This window comes from Phacochoerus africanus, chromosome 10, assembly GCF_016906955.1.
Source record: "Phacochoerus africanus isolate WHEZ1 chromosome 10, ROS_Pafr_v1, whole genome shotgun sequence".
Lineage (NCBI taxonomy): Eukaryota > Metazoa > Chordata > Mammalia > Artiodactyla > Suidae > Phacochoerus > Phacochoerus africanus.
Genome location: NC_062553.1, coordinates 86,657,309 through 86,671,601, shown reverse-complemented (window position 1 = coordinate 86,671,601; position 14,293 = coordinate 86,657,309).

Here is a 14,293-nt window from a genome sequence, read left to right as displayed (position 1 = left end):
CACATCAAACTAGGTCTGTCTGTCTCTCTGTATGTATGTATTTAAATCAGAATAGATTCAAGGTTTCCTAATTTATTGAGTGAGTTAAAAATCCTCACTATACCCTTAGAGAAGAAGAGGAAGAGCTACCAAGAATCTTGAAATCTTTTATATGTAGTATTTTAATCAAGTTTATATAGATTCGCTTCCTCCTGTCCTGAGATACTAAAATTCTTACTTTTTTTTTTAATCTTTTTAGGGCCACCCCTGTAGCATATGCAAGTTCCCAGGCTATGGGTTGAATTGGAGCTGTAGCTGCCAGTCTATACCACAGCCACAGCAGCACAGGATCCGAGCTGCCTCTGCAACCTATACCGCAGCTCATTGCAACACCGGATCTTAACCCACTGAGCAAAGCCAGGGATAGAACCTGAGTCCTCATGGATGCTCATTACCACTGAGCCACAATGGGAACTCTCTCAACTTCTTGCTTACACTAACTTTATTTCTTCTCTTATAAATCAGTCCCCAAAAGAGAGACAGGGAAGCATGACGGGCAATGAAAAATTGAATAGTCCTTTATTCACTGATCCTTTCAACAAATACTTAATGAGAACCTGCTAAGTACCAGGCTCTCGGTTAGGCTGTCAGTTTCGGTCTGTCTGGTTTGAGCCTCAAGTGGGTTCCCCTGCAGTGAATGGCCACTGGATAGAAGGCAGGTGTAGACAGCACATGTTCTGCTGACCATGTGACTAAGTTCCCCAAGGCTGCTAACCTTAACTACTCTCAGAAGATGGGATATTTGTAAACCAGACACTGGCATTTCCACATGGATCTCAAATTCAGGATCCACATTATAATCATGATCTTAACTTCCAGATACCAGATAGGCTACCTTGAAAATATGGTCAAGGTAGAGAGCAGAACTGCCTTCGTCATTTACTAGACTACTTGTCATAACCTTTCCTCCTTACTTGTTCGAAGAAAAACACCATCACCTTCGGTCTCATTTTCAACATTCGAATAGAGGTCGATTCACAAGAGCATCTTGAATTTGTTGTACCTCATGCCTTCTCTTTTTCTCCCATTTTCCTTATCCCCCCATTTTGTTGAATCCACTTTGTTTCTTGTCTTTACCTTGTCTTTTATCCCCTCCTGACTGCCCTCTCTGGTCTTTTTTATCCTTCCCTGCTTGCTCTACCCTCTCTCCCTTACCTCTGTGCCATCTAAGGTCTTCTTCCTTTTTGTCTCCATCCTTATCTCCTGGCCTGAACTTCACACTTTTTGCTCCTCTGGTTCTGCCACCAACTACACTCCCTATTGCATTGTTGGTTTAGCGGTTTGGAAATGAAGCAATACCTCACTAGTCTAAGTTGAATACATTTTTTTGGGAAAAGATTTAGTTTAATAATTTTAAGTACATGAAGAGGAAGTCTTTAGCTCAGATAAATTTAGGCTTAAGCACTTATAATTTGCATATTACAATTACTGCTGCTAAGTCAATTAACTATCCACACACAAATATTGCTGCTTAGGCTCATTATTCCCCTTATTGTTCATTTATGGAGGATGCCTTTTTCTTAGGCAGGACTGAGTAATAATTAAGTTTCTGAGCTCTGAAGTTAAAGTTCCTGGAATCAAATCTGGGCTCAGCTTCCTGTGGTAACACCAGGCAAGTTATTTTTCCTCTCTGTACATTAGTTTCCTCATCCACAGCATGGGGATACCACATACCTACTTCCTAAACATTTTATAAGACTTAAATAAGATCATTCTTGCAAAACTGTGTGATACCTGGTAAATGTGAAATAAATATTACATAGATTATAAATATAGTAAAAATACTTATGCTGTATAATTGGAAATTCTCTACAATTAATATTCCTGACTAAACAAATCAGTATTGAAGTTTTTTAAAATTGTCACTGCTAACATACCAAAAAAAAAAAGAAAAAGGTCAAAATATGAACTGTGTGTTGTAGTTAGCTAAAATGCACCACAGTTCTTTATTGTTCTACCTGAAATAGCAGTTCTTTTTCTTTTTCTGTCACCACCTCAGCCTAATAATCCCTTCCATGAAATTCCATAAAGTCTAAATATTTAAGGATATAAAAGGCGAATGACTTATGGTTAGGAGGATTTAGAAACCTTTGTCCATCAGTTTGGTGATTGACCTGTAAGAGGTTTACAGACATTCTGGTCAACACACAGGACTCTCCCAGTGAAATGTCACTATAAGGTGAGCCCTTCCCAACCTCAGTAGATTACGAGGCAAGGAAACAGCACCAAATCCAGGTGGTGAGAGGGAAAGTGCTCGGTCCTTCAGGAAAGGCCTATAGAGTCAGGGAGATTCCGGGCTCTCTGCACAGTGGCACGGTGTGACCAGCCTACACGGTCTAGGGTCACCCTTTTAAGAAGATGACGTCACTGATGGAAGGGGAAAATATTTCCAGGAAAATTCCCTTGTAGCTAAAACAAGCAGAAAAACAAAACAAGGCAAAACAAACAAAAACGAACCATTTGAGCTACTGAGTTCAAGAAGAATTAAATTCAGTGTATTTGGCCATCAAATGGGTTGGGAGCTGAGAGCTAGGAATTTGCTCAAAGTTAGAACTTTGGAACTGGTACTAAAGTTTTTTACAGTAGTTTACTAGATCAGGGGAGGACAAGGATGGATAGGCTAAATACTATACAATTTTCAAAAGAAAAATCTTCTGCTAAACAATCATAGCCTTCCTCAACCAGGCTTTCTCAAATGAACCAGGGCACATGGGAAAGGATTTGAGTGACTACTTTCTCAATCCTCCAAGGGATGGCACATAACAAGTAACTTTCTAGGTGTAGGGGGAGGATTTATTTTATTTCATGCAATGAATACCTTAGGAAGGTTTGGTTCTGTCTCAGAATCTTGAGTGAAAAAGGGCTGGAGACCAATAGGCTAACCCATCTATGTGGCACAGTTGCAACACAGCACTACCATTTTTCTAGACCCTAAGACTAAAAACCATGGCCATCTTGGACTCTTCCTTCACTTTCATCTTCCATAGTTGATTTAATCTGTTAACACATTCTGCTTCTACTTTTAAAAAAATGTTTATGGTTCTATCCCCTTGTCTTCATTTCCACCACCTCTCTGCCACTGAATGTGGTAACAGTCTTCACACAATATCTGTTTTCTCATGTGTGGAATAAAGATAATCATAGCCCCTACCTTACAGGATTATGGTGAGGACTGAATGAGATCATTTAAGTGCTTAGTACAGCCCCTTACAAAGAGTCAGAACTAGCAAGTTAGAGCTATTACTGCTGTTATTACATATTCTTCCTGCTGTGGTTTCTTCCTACTGATTCACCCTGGATACATGCTCTACACAAATCTTTCTAGAAAACATGTCACTCACCACCTTAGGGATCCATTGTATCCAGTTCCTGCTTGGGGAGTTCCGGTCGGAGCGCAGTAGTTAACAAATCTGACTAGGAAACATGAGGTTGCGGGTTCAATCCCTGGCCTTGCTCAGTGGGTTTGGGATTTGGCGTTGCCGTGAGCTGTGGTGTAGGTCACAGACGCGGCTCGGATCCCGTGTTGCTATGGCTCTGGCATAGGCCGGTGGCTACAGCTCCGATTTGACCCCTCACCTGGGAACCTCCATATGCCATGGGAGCGGCCCTAGAAAAGACAAAAAGACAAAAAAAAAAAAAGTTCCTGCTTGGCTTTCCATGTCCTCCTCAGCAGATTCATTCATTCATTTACTCTTTCATTTATTCATTCTTTCTGGTTCAAACTCTAAGTATCTGGCTTATTTCCTACTACTTCCAAACATGTATCATTCAAGCATTCAATATGTTTCTATTGCATCCCTGTTATAGGTCAGGTATTGGAGATACACTAAGAAATTAAGGGAGAGACACTGCCAACTCTCATAACAATTGCAATTGGGAGGATGACAAGTATACTCATTGTGGGTCTCTTCATTATGCACCCCCCCGCCCCGCCCCGTATGTGCTCCTAATCCAGCCCGACCCTCTCTCCTCTCTTCAAAGTTTCATCATAGCACCATCCTGCTTTACAATTTTCCTTTTGACTGTGGGTTCTATGTGTCTTGCCAACTAGATTATAAACTCTGTGAGAGACTTTTGTATTCTCTTAAGTGACCCACACCTTAGGAGTTCAAACCACGTTTTTGATTGAGATTGACTCATGGATCTTTATAGGGTACAGGACACGTGTGCCCTCTTTTGGGTCCATAGTTTCAAAATGTACCTGTCTTTAAAATGGGTAATCTAATGGAGGAAAGAGAACTCATATTTCTATCAATTCGAATATATAATCATTGGGACTGAAAGCTCTTCAATTTATTATGGTTGATGTTTTTGACTGTTAAATAGAAGATGAACAGATTCCATGAGTACCTGAGAAGTGTATATTATTCTATATTTTCCATTCAGAATTTTTTTATAGAATCAGAGAAGTTTCTTAAAGTATTTATTCTGATTATCACTTCTGTGTAACATATCCAAAAATTTAGTGTTGTAAGGCAACAATCATTTAATGTGCTCACTATTTGTGGCTCAGAGATTCCAGGGGTGGGGGTTAGCTGGGCAGTTCTCCCTTGAGAATTCCCGATGCCTTTGCTATCAGATGTTAGCAGGGCTGCAATCATCTGAAGTCTGGGAAGAACCTTAGACTCTTCAGCCTTTTAGTCCCATCCCTGAGGTGAGACTTCAGATAAGTCACTTTATTTCTCTGGGTCTCACTTTCCTCACGTGCTAAAATAAAACCAATGGAATTTTTCGAGAGCTCTTTCAGCTCAAAAGTTCTGGGATTCTATGAAACGCAAAAACAATGTTTGGATGCGAACAGCTGAAAATCATTGTGTATAACTAAGGTCGCTCTACAAGTAAGAAATGTTGCTAAATTAAGGGAAAATGGTAAGGATTGAAATAAAAAAATTTTTGTGAACTAGAAAATGATCTTGAATTGATTTAGCCACTAGAGGTCACTGGCGTACCATCTCAAAGAGAACAAATGCCATCAAGTCACTAGCAGGCCCCTTTGTACCTATAGCCTCTAAATGAGGTTTGTTCACAGAGTCTCTTAGTGTATTCTGAGTATCTCTTGAGAGGTGCCAGAGATGTAAGTTATGATGAGGTGACGTTGGCTGTCACTCCAGGTGATGGTTTATGTGTGCCTAATGCTCTGTAAGGGTGAAGAGCCACGACAAGGACCATAAGGAAAATGACTGCCTTGGCTTTTCTGCCCTCTCCCCGGGACCTGTTAAGGAGCAGTGAGATAGTCTGACAGAAAGTAATGTGAGCTCTGAGGTGAAAAGACACCTCACTGTCAAAACACTGTGTCATCTCTAACACAGCACAGATATGTCTTCTTGTCATGAAACAGAAAAAGGAAGGGCCCAGAGCAGAATATTCATGCTGCCCGTGTGGCAAAAAACAAAAACAGAAGACCTCTTTAAATGAAAGAAATGGTGCTTTAAGAGAAATTAATGCCCTGAAACATAAATATCCACAGATAATGCCTCTGAACAAACTTCTATGAGATGGATGGACTCCAGGATGCCTCTAGAGGGCGTATCAACTTTCTCCCCAAATGAAAACTATATTATATTTTCTTATAATTTGCTTCATGTCATACAAAAAGGAAACCTAGTTCACTCCAGAACTCACAGTTCTTCCAGTTAGGATGAGCAGCAAGGGGTTCTGGGCTCTTTCCATAACTTGAGGAGTTACTTCTTCTACAGCTATAAGGGATGTGAAGTGTTTAAATCAGCTGTCATCAGCCTGGGGACCAGACATAGAGGCCCTGCCTGAGCAGGGCAGGCAAAACCCCTATCCCTTACCTGCCTGGCATTCTCTTGTTTTCTGCCTTCACTCGAGAGAAGGAAGGGAGCCTTGCCAGCTCTCTGCTTCTCTGGCCTTGATCTGCTTTTGCTGTGATGAGTATTACTAACTATTCTGGCAGTTATTCATTTTAGCCATTCTTTCTTAAACTACAGAAAGATTTGTCCTTGCTTCTGATTGTTGCAAAGTTCGGTAAAAATAGTGAAAAGGAATGGGTAGGAGGAGAGCCACAAAATACAACTCGATCTATTTAAACATTATGTCTGAGTTCCTGTTGTGGCCCAGAAGAAACAAACCCAACTAGTACCCATGAGGATGTGGGTTCGATCCCTGGCCATGCTCAGTGGGTTAAGGATCCAGAGCTGGTGTGTAGGTCATAGACATGGCTTGGATCTGGCATGGCTGTTGCTGTGACTGTGGCGTAGACAGCTGCAGCTTAGATTCAAGCCCTAGCCTGAGAACTTCCATATGCCGCACTTGCAGCCCTAAAAATAAATAAATAAATAATTTAAAAATAATATTTTATGTATTGTTATGACTATGCCAATACTACATTTTATGGGGGGGGGTGTGCTTTTTTTAGGCCACACCTGTGGCCAATGAAAATTCCCAAACGAGGGGTCGAGCCACAGCCACTGCAGAAGCAACGCCGAGTAGTTATGTTGTGAGCCACACAGGAAATCCCATTTTATGAATTATTATGATGACTTTTACCAATGCTCCTTCAATGGCCAGCTAGTGTAGGTCTCTTCCTTTTTGATCAACAGTCATCCCGTAGATACTTGGTGAGACATTTTATAGTATTTCCCTTGAGATAAGTGTATAAGGAAGGAGGACGGACAATAGGAATTTGTCATGAAAGGAAAGAGGTGAGAGGTTCTAGGGAGAGGCAGTCCGCTGTGGGCCCTGAGTGTCGCCGCATGTTCTCGCTGGTGTGCCAAGGGCACCAGGCCCTGCCTGGCCTTTATCCAGGCTGTGTCTGAGGGTGTGTTTGCAGAGAGCAACTCTAAGGGACGAGGTAGTGCCTCCCCCCACCCCGTGGAAGAGCGAGCTTGCTTCTGCTGGTTGTCAGAGCAATAGCTTCCCTGAGTTTAGTGTTCCCCCCTGCACACAAACCCACTGGGTATAGCCACCTATCTACAGGGTTGGCGGAGATAGCGGGGCAGGGGAAGAGAAGCCTGTCAGCATGTAGCTGCCATGAGCTGCGAGTACAGAGTCCTTGGCCTCTGCTGTGGGCACCTCACGTCTTGTCCCAGCATTCTCCAAGTCATAGCAGGCTAACTTGTAAGCCTGTAAACTGTGTAAAATCCTGGGCCCAGACACAGCCAGACAGAGGAACTTTCCCAAGTTGCTTATTTCAGTATAAAACAGTTACCAGGGAAATAGAAAACTATGAGGATTATGTGTGTGTGTTAAAAATAAGAAAATCCATTAGCAGCCTAGCATTTCAGAGCCTTGCTGGCAACTCATGTGCATTCTGTCATAAAATGTTAAGTTTCCCTGCCACTCTGACTCCAATGCCCTTCAAAGACTCGCTGTCATATTAAAACAGAATCTCCTTTATGCCCCCAGAGCTTAATGATTAGTCTTGATTTTAAAGCAGAGTATTTTATAAAAATTGAGCAGAACCTGTACCCAGCTGAAGCGACTGACAATGGTAGAGTCATGTGTAGAGAATCACAGATGCCCCAGATCATAAAAGCTAGAAGGGAGTGGCTCAAAGAGAGCTCACTCAGGGAAGCTTTCCAGTCTTATGGCAGGCACGGTGCTAAGGGCTGGACTGTCAGACACAACCAAACCATCCAAGGCTGACTCTTAACTGTGGGGAGCCAACCGCTCTCACTCGCTGGTGGTATACTGATAAAGTCTTCAATGTTATTTTATACAACATTAGGGAAGCAGAATGAACTTTATCACACTCCCTAATTTGAAGAAGCATGTGCCTATGGTAAAGTGAGTGACTCGTCCCCCGCAGCCTGACAGTCAACATCAATATTTGGATACTTTACAGTATCTAGCTCATAGCAAATACTAAACAACTTCTTTTTTTAATTTTATGGCCACACCCTCAGCATATGGAAGTTCCCAGGTCAGGGACTGAATCTGAGCTGCAGCTGTGGCAACACCAGATTCCTTAATCCACTGCGCCGGGCTGGAGGTGGAACCTGCACCTCTGCAGTGACCCAAGCCTCTCCGGTTGGATACTTAACCCACTGAGCCACAGCAGGAACTCCACTAAACAACTTTTTAACAAGTAAACACATGAAGAATTGAATGAATACATATAGGTTGGGCCAGAACTAGAAGCCAGTTTTCCTCTTCTTCAAACCAATGCTTCTGCACTGCTAATAAACCAGGGTTTTCCAAACCAATCCTGCGTACACCCACCTTGCGACTTTTGCCATATTAAACTAACCATTTAATTAACATTACCTTTGAACTCTAAAGTTTTGTTCTAAGCAACATCTGTAAACTGAGGGCTAATTGTGTTAGTCATATTTTTCTATTATGATAAAAATAGGTAACTATTTTTAAAAGTTCATCATGTTCAACCAGAGATGTAAGCAACCATCTTTGGGAAACACTGATTAAACAATACTTCGTCTAGAGTAAAATAAGTGACAAGCCTGCACAGAATCATTCCTTTATTTTCAATTTTGTCAAGAAGTTCAAGGCTTGAGTCCATAGAGACCCTGAAATCCTTCTGAATTTTCATTTGAGAAAAACTAAAAATATGCTGGTAATTTCTTACATCTTCTCTACTGAACAAACAAATGAAAATGATTCTGATCAAATTAGCCAACTATGGGTTATTCTCAGGAAATTATAAACTTCAGAAAAGTATACAGGAACAACTTAATTTAACAAATAGCAGTAAAACATACTATTAAGTCTAGTTTTGAAATCAAGTTTCAACAAGAATATATTCTTTACTCACCAATTCAGGATGACACTCGTTCTCCAATGAATTCAATAACCTTTCAAGGGAAAAAAAAAAAAAGGAAAAAGGAAAATGTGAGTTCTTTTTTAGGAATACGATGAAACACATTTTGCAAATTAATGAGTGTAAAGTACGAGGGAACACACCTGGCTTCACTTGAAAGTTATCAAAATGCTTCCATTTAGCATATTTCACTTCAAAATATCCACAATATGTTTAAAACCCTCTAATCACTAAAAACAAGTCTGAAGTTTTTAATGTGCTTGATGAGAGTATGTCAGACTAGAACATGATCTGGGAAGTTCTCTATTATTTATCATTTCTTCCTCACATGATACTTTGCCTTGTAACAATAGTTTTCAGTTTGAAGATTCGGAGTTCCCCATCCTCTATGGAGAATATCTTGTGCTTTTATGTAGATGGTTTATAACATTAATACATAAACATTCTAGACTACATGAATGTCCATATTTTTTTTTTTTTTTGCTATTTCTTTGGGCCGCTTTACTGTTCACAGGATATTTATTTATTTTGTCTTTTTGCTATTTCTTTGGGCCGCTTCCGCGGCATATGGAGATTCCCAGGCTAGGGGTTGAATCAGAGCTGTAGCCACCGGCCTGCGCCAGAGCCACAGCAACGCTGGATCCAAGCCGCGTCTGCAACCTACACCACAGCTCACGGCAACGCCGGATCGTTAACCCACTGAGCAAGGGCAGGGACTGAACCCGCAACCTCATGGTTCCTAGTCGGATTCGTTAACCACTGCGCCACGACGGGAACTCCTGAATGTCCATCTTATAATCAAATATTTCTATGCAATTTCGGTGGTTCCTATTTGTACTTGAATATTTTCCTTATTCAGAAGGCAACTTTTTGGCTATTTTTAAACAATTTTTATTGGAAAATGTGATGCAAATATGGAACACCATATAAAGTAAAAAGTTTAACGAATGTTCGCTTCATGACTAATTTGCCAAAGTTTTTACTCCCTTTTTATATTCAATTGGGTGTACTGTTTATTCTTTGTCATCTCTTTGCCATTTCAAGAGCTTTTTTTCTCTTCATTCAAGGACACATCTTAATTATCAGCAACACTGTTTTATCCAGTCTGCAACATTTTGTGAATGACACACTGCTTCTAACATTATGGTTACCTTTTTGTAGTTAGCTTTTTCAGACAGCTTGTCTAAAGACGTCCTGTAAAGTTTAAATTCTCTAGCAAGATATATGTTTGATTCTGAAATTTTAAAAAGGTAAAATTGCCATATCCTACTTAATGGCAATCATTTCCTTGCATTTGAAAAAGTTTTATCATCCAAGGGTGCATCCAAAATAAACCACAGGGTTTTGGGGGTTGGTTTTTAAAAAGATATTTTAAATGTCTTTTAATCTACAGATGTTCTTTCCATTCTTTTTTCTCCCAGTGCAATTGATGTATTAAAGAAAAGGGCTTTGCTTTTTTTCTTGTTGTTGTTTATTCTTGTCCTGTTGTTTTACTCCATTGTCAGATTTTGCTAAGTTCAACCAGATGGTAGATTTAACAGATTTCTCTGTCTGGCCTTGATTGGGTTAGGCTGCTTTTCTTCTTCTTCTTCGGCAAGTCTACTTCATATGTGGTGATGCATTCTTCTTCCATCTGGAAGGAAATGTTGTCTGCCAGGTTCTCTGTGTGTTGTTAGTGACATTGGTGCTCAGTGTCTAGATCAGTGTTTAACAACAGCTTTTTTTTTTTTTCATTATACTCCACCTAGAGAACCTTATAAACATTATTTTCCTAATTATCCTCTCTCTTTAGAAAACTGTCTTTTGCCAAACTTGGGAAGCCATTACATTTTTAATACCACAATTGTTTTCCTTTCCTTCTGGGATTCTGATGACACAAATGCTAGATCTTTTTTTGTTATAGCTTCTTCCTGAGTTTTTTCTTCAACAATTTTCTCCCTATTTGAAGAATGGATAATTTCGACAGGTTTCCTCAAATTTGCTCTTTCCTCCTCATTGCCAACCTGCTATTGAGTCTTCACAGACAGTTTTATTAAAGTTACTTTATTTTTCAGTTACAAAATTTCCATTTGGTTCTTATTTATGGCTTCTACTATGTTGCTTATCCTTTCAATTATAACTTCTGTTTCAGGATTTTTCATCATCACTTATTCAAGTATTTTAAAATAGCTGCTTAAAATATTTTTCAGACAATTTCAACATTTGTGCCGTAGCACCACTGCTGTGTTGATTGTTATTCTCGTGTGAATTGATATTTTCATGGTTCATCATAAACTGAGTAACTGTGGGATTACATCCTGGACTTTTTGACTATTCCATTATGAGACCCTAGGTCTTATATATGTCCGATGGAGAATGTTGATGTTTTTGTTTTGTTAGGAACTTGAGTCGGTTAGATTGAGGATGCAAGTTTCAACCTACCTTTTTTAGGCTGCGGTTCCAAAGTCATTTCAATATTGAAAGTCTTAGCAGTGCTTTATTTTTACTTAGTTCTAACAATATTAATAACAATTTCATTTTTTAAATACCTACATAGTCAGTAGGTATTAAGATACTCATTTTCCAGGTAAAAAGATAGGTTCGAATTCAGTCTATTAGTAGCTATATGATACTGGACTGGACACTCTTTGAGCCTTGATTTCCTCATCTATAAAATGGGATTAATAATACTTAGATCACTGGATTGTTTGAAGACTGAGTAAAAGACCACATGTAGCATACCTAGCATACTGCAAACCTTAAAGAAATCCTGGCTGGTCCTCTAATTAAAGACAAAAATCAGTTTTATTGAGGAAAAATAATATATAATCAAATACACTCATTTTAAGTTATAGGAGATGACTTTAGGCAATTGTATACACTGTGTAACAACTACCCCAATAAGGATATTATAGAATATTTCCATTATAGCAGACAGTTCCCACAAGCCCCTTTGCAGTCAACGCTCTACCCATCTTCAACCCCAGGCAACCACTGAACTGACTGCTATCACAATAGTTAGGTTTTGTCTATTCTAGAACTTTATAGTAGCAAAATCTTACAGTCTGTACATTTTCCATCTAGCTATTTTCACTCAGCATAATATATTTCAGGTTCATCCATAGTTTGTTGCTTTTTATTGCCTAGTTTTGGGATCAGGGTAATGCTGTTGTCATAAAATAAGTTGAAAAGTGTTCTTTCCTATTTTACTTTCTGTAAGAGTTCATGTAGAATTGATAAAATTTCTTAAAATATTTGGAAGAACTTAGCACTGAAACCATCTGCATCCAGAGTATTCTTTATGGGAAGGTTAACCTAGTAATGACATTTTACAACATAGATATACAGTCGTTCATATAATCTGTTCTTCTTCAGGGAGCTTTTTATTTATTTTTTCTTTCAAGGGATTTGTTCATTTCATGTAAATTATCAAACTTATTGGCATAAGGCTGTTCATAATAGTCCCTTATTAGCTTTTTAATATCTACAGAATCTGTAGTGATGCCCCCTCTTTCACTCTTGCTATCTGTAATTTATGTCTTCTTTTTTCCCTAAAGAAATATACCCAGGCCTTTTAATTTTATTATTCCTTTAAAAGAACCACCTTTTGACTTCAATGATTTTCCTATTGTTTTAAAATACTTCAATATGATTAATTTTTGCTCTGTATTATTTCCTCCCATTTGCTCACTGATTTTAGTTTGCTCTTCTTTTCCTAACTCCTTAAAGTGAACACTTAAGACTCTTATTTTCGAAACCTCCCTTGTTTTCTCACATAAGCATTTGATGGTAAAGAAATTTCTCCAAGAACTACTTTTGTTGCATCCTACAAATTTGGACATGTTTACTTTTTTTCTTTTTCCTTTTTTGGGCTGCACCCGAGGCATATGGAGGTTCCCAGGCCAGGGGTCAAATCTGAGCTGTAGCCACTGGCCTGTGCCACAGTCACGGCAATGTCAGATCCAAGCCGCGCCTTCAACCTACACCACAGCCCATGGCAACACCACATCCTCAACCCACTGAGCAAGGAGAGGGAATCAAACCGGTGATCTCATGAATGCTAGTCCGATTTGTTTCTACTGAGCCACGACAGGAACTCAGACATGTTTACATTTTAATTAAAAATGTTTTCTAATTTCTCTTGTGACTTCCCTTGTGACCCATACTTTAAGAGCATGTAGTTTAATTTTCAACTACTTGGGTTTTTACAAATATCTTTCTGTTATTGATTTCTAGTTTCAACTCCTTGTGGGTAGAGAAAATATTTTGTTATAACTTCATGTAAAATGAGTTGAGGTTGTTTTATGATAGAATATGGCCCATTTTGGTAAATATTCCACATGCATTTGAAAAGAAGGCATGTTCTCTAGTTATTGGGCGAAATGTTCTATAAATGTCAAAGAGGTCAAATTTGTTGATAGAATTTTTCATTCAGGTCTTTTATATCAATAGTTCCTAAATCTGCCTGCACTCTGTTGAAATCACCTTTGTATCTTCCAAAAGAATTAATGTCAGTATTCCACCTTAGAGGCTGTGACTTAACAAGTCTGGGCTGTAGCCTGTTCTTTGGAGTATCAGGAGAGTCCCAGGTGATTCCAATATGAAGGAGAGCTTGGCACCTGGGTTCTGTAGCCTTACAGATTTTCTAAATACCTGTTTCACAAATTACAGGGAGAGGAGCAATGAACATTCTAACTATAGTTGTGAGTTAGTTTCTTATCTCAGTTCTGCCAGTTTTTGCTTCAGTGCTATTTTGTAGCACTGTTAGGATGTTTATCTTCTTAATGAAATGACCCCTCTATCTTGTTTTAATATCAATTCCTTTGATTACTAACAAAGGTAAACATTTAAAAAAATCTTTCTGGCCGTTCAGTTTTCCTCTTCCGTGAGCTGCCTATTTATGTGGTTTGAATATTTGAACCTTCTAACTCTATTTGTAAAACAATCAAAATTTAAAATCTTTTCCTTAATGAATGGCATTGTTTTGTCTGGTTTACCAAAGTCCTCCCTATGGTGATGTCATAAAACATCTGTTTTTTACTAAAAGTTTAGAGTTTTGTTTTTCACATTTCACATTTACTTCATTTGGAATTTAATTTTACTTTTGGGGTGAGATCAAGATCTAATTTCATATTTTTATATGACTAGCCAATTTAACTACAACCGTCATAATTTGTCTTTTCTATAGCCAATTAACAAGGTTATTGTGCTGATTTTACTATCAAGAATAATGAATACTAGGAGTTCCCATCGTGGTACGGCAGAAACGAATCTGACTAGGAACCATGAGGTTGTGGGTTCGATCCCTGGCCCTGCTCAGTGGGCTAAGGATCTGGTGTTGCCGTGAGCTGTAGTGTAGGTCGCAAGCAGGGCTCGGATCTGGTGTTGCTGTGGCTGTGGCGTAGGCCGGCAGCAACAGCTCCGATTAGACCCCTAGCCTGGGAACTTCCATATGCCTCGGGGTGGGGCCCTAAAAAGACAAAAAAAAAAAAAAAAAACTAGCTTTTTCCCACAACTTCACCAGCATTTCTTCCT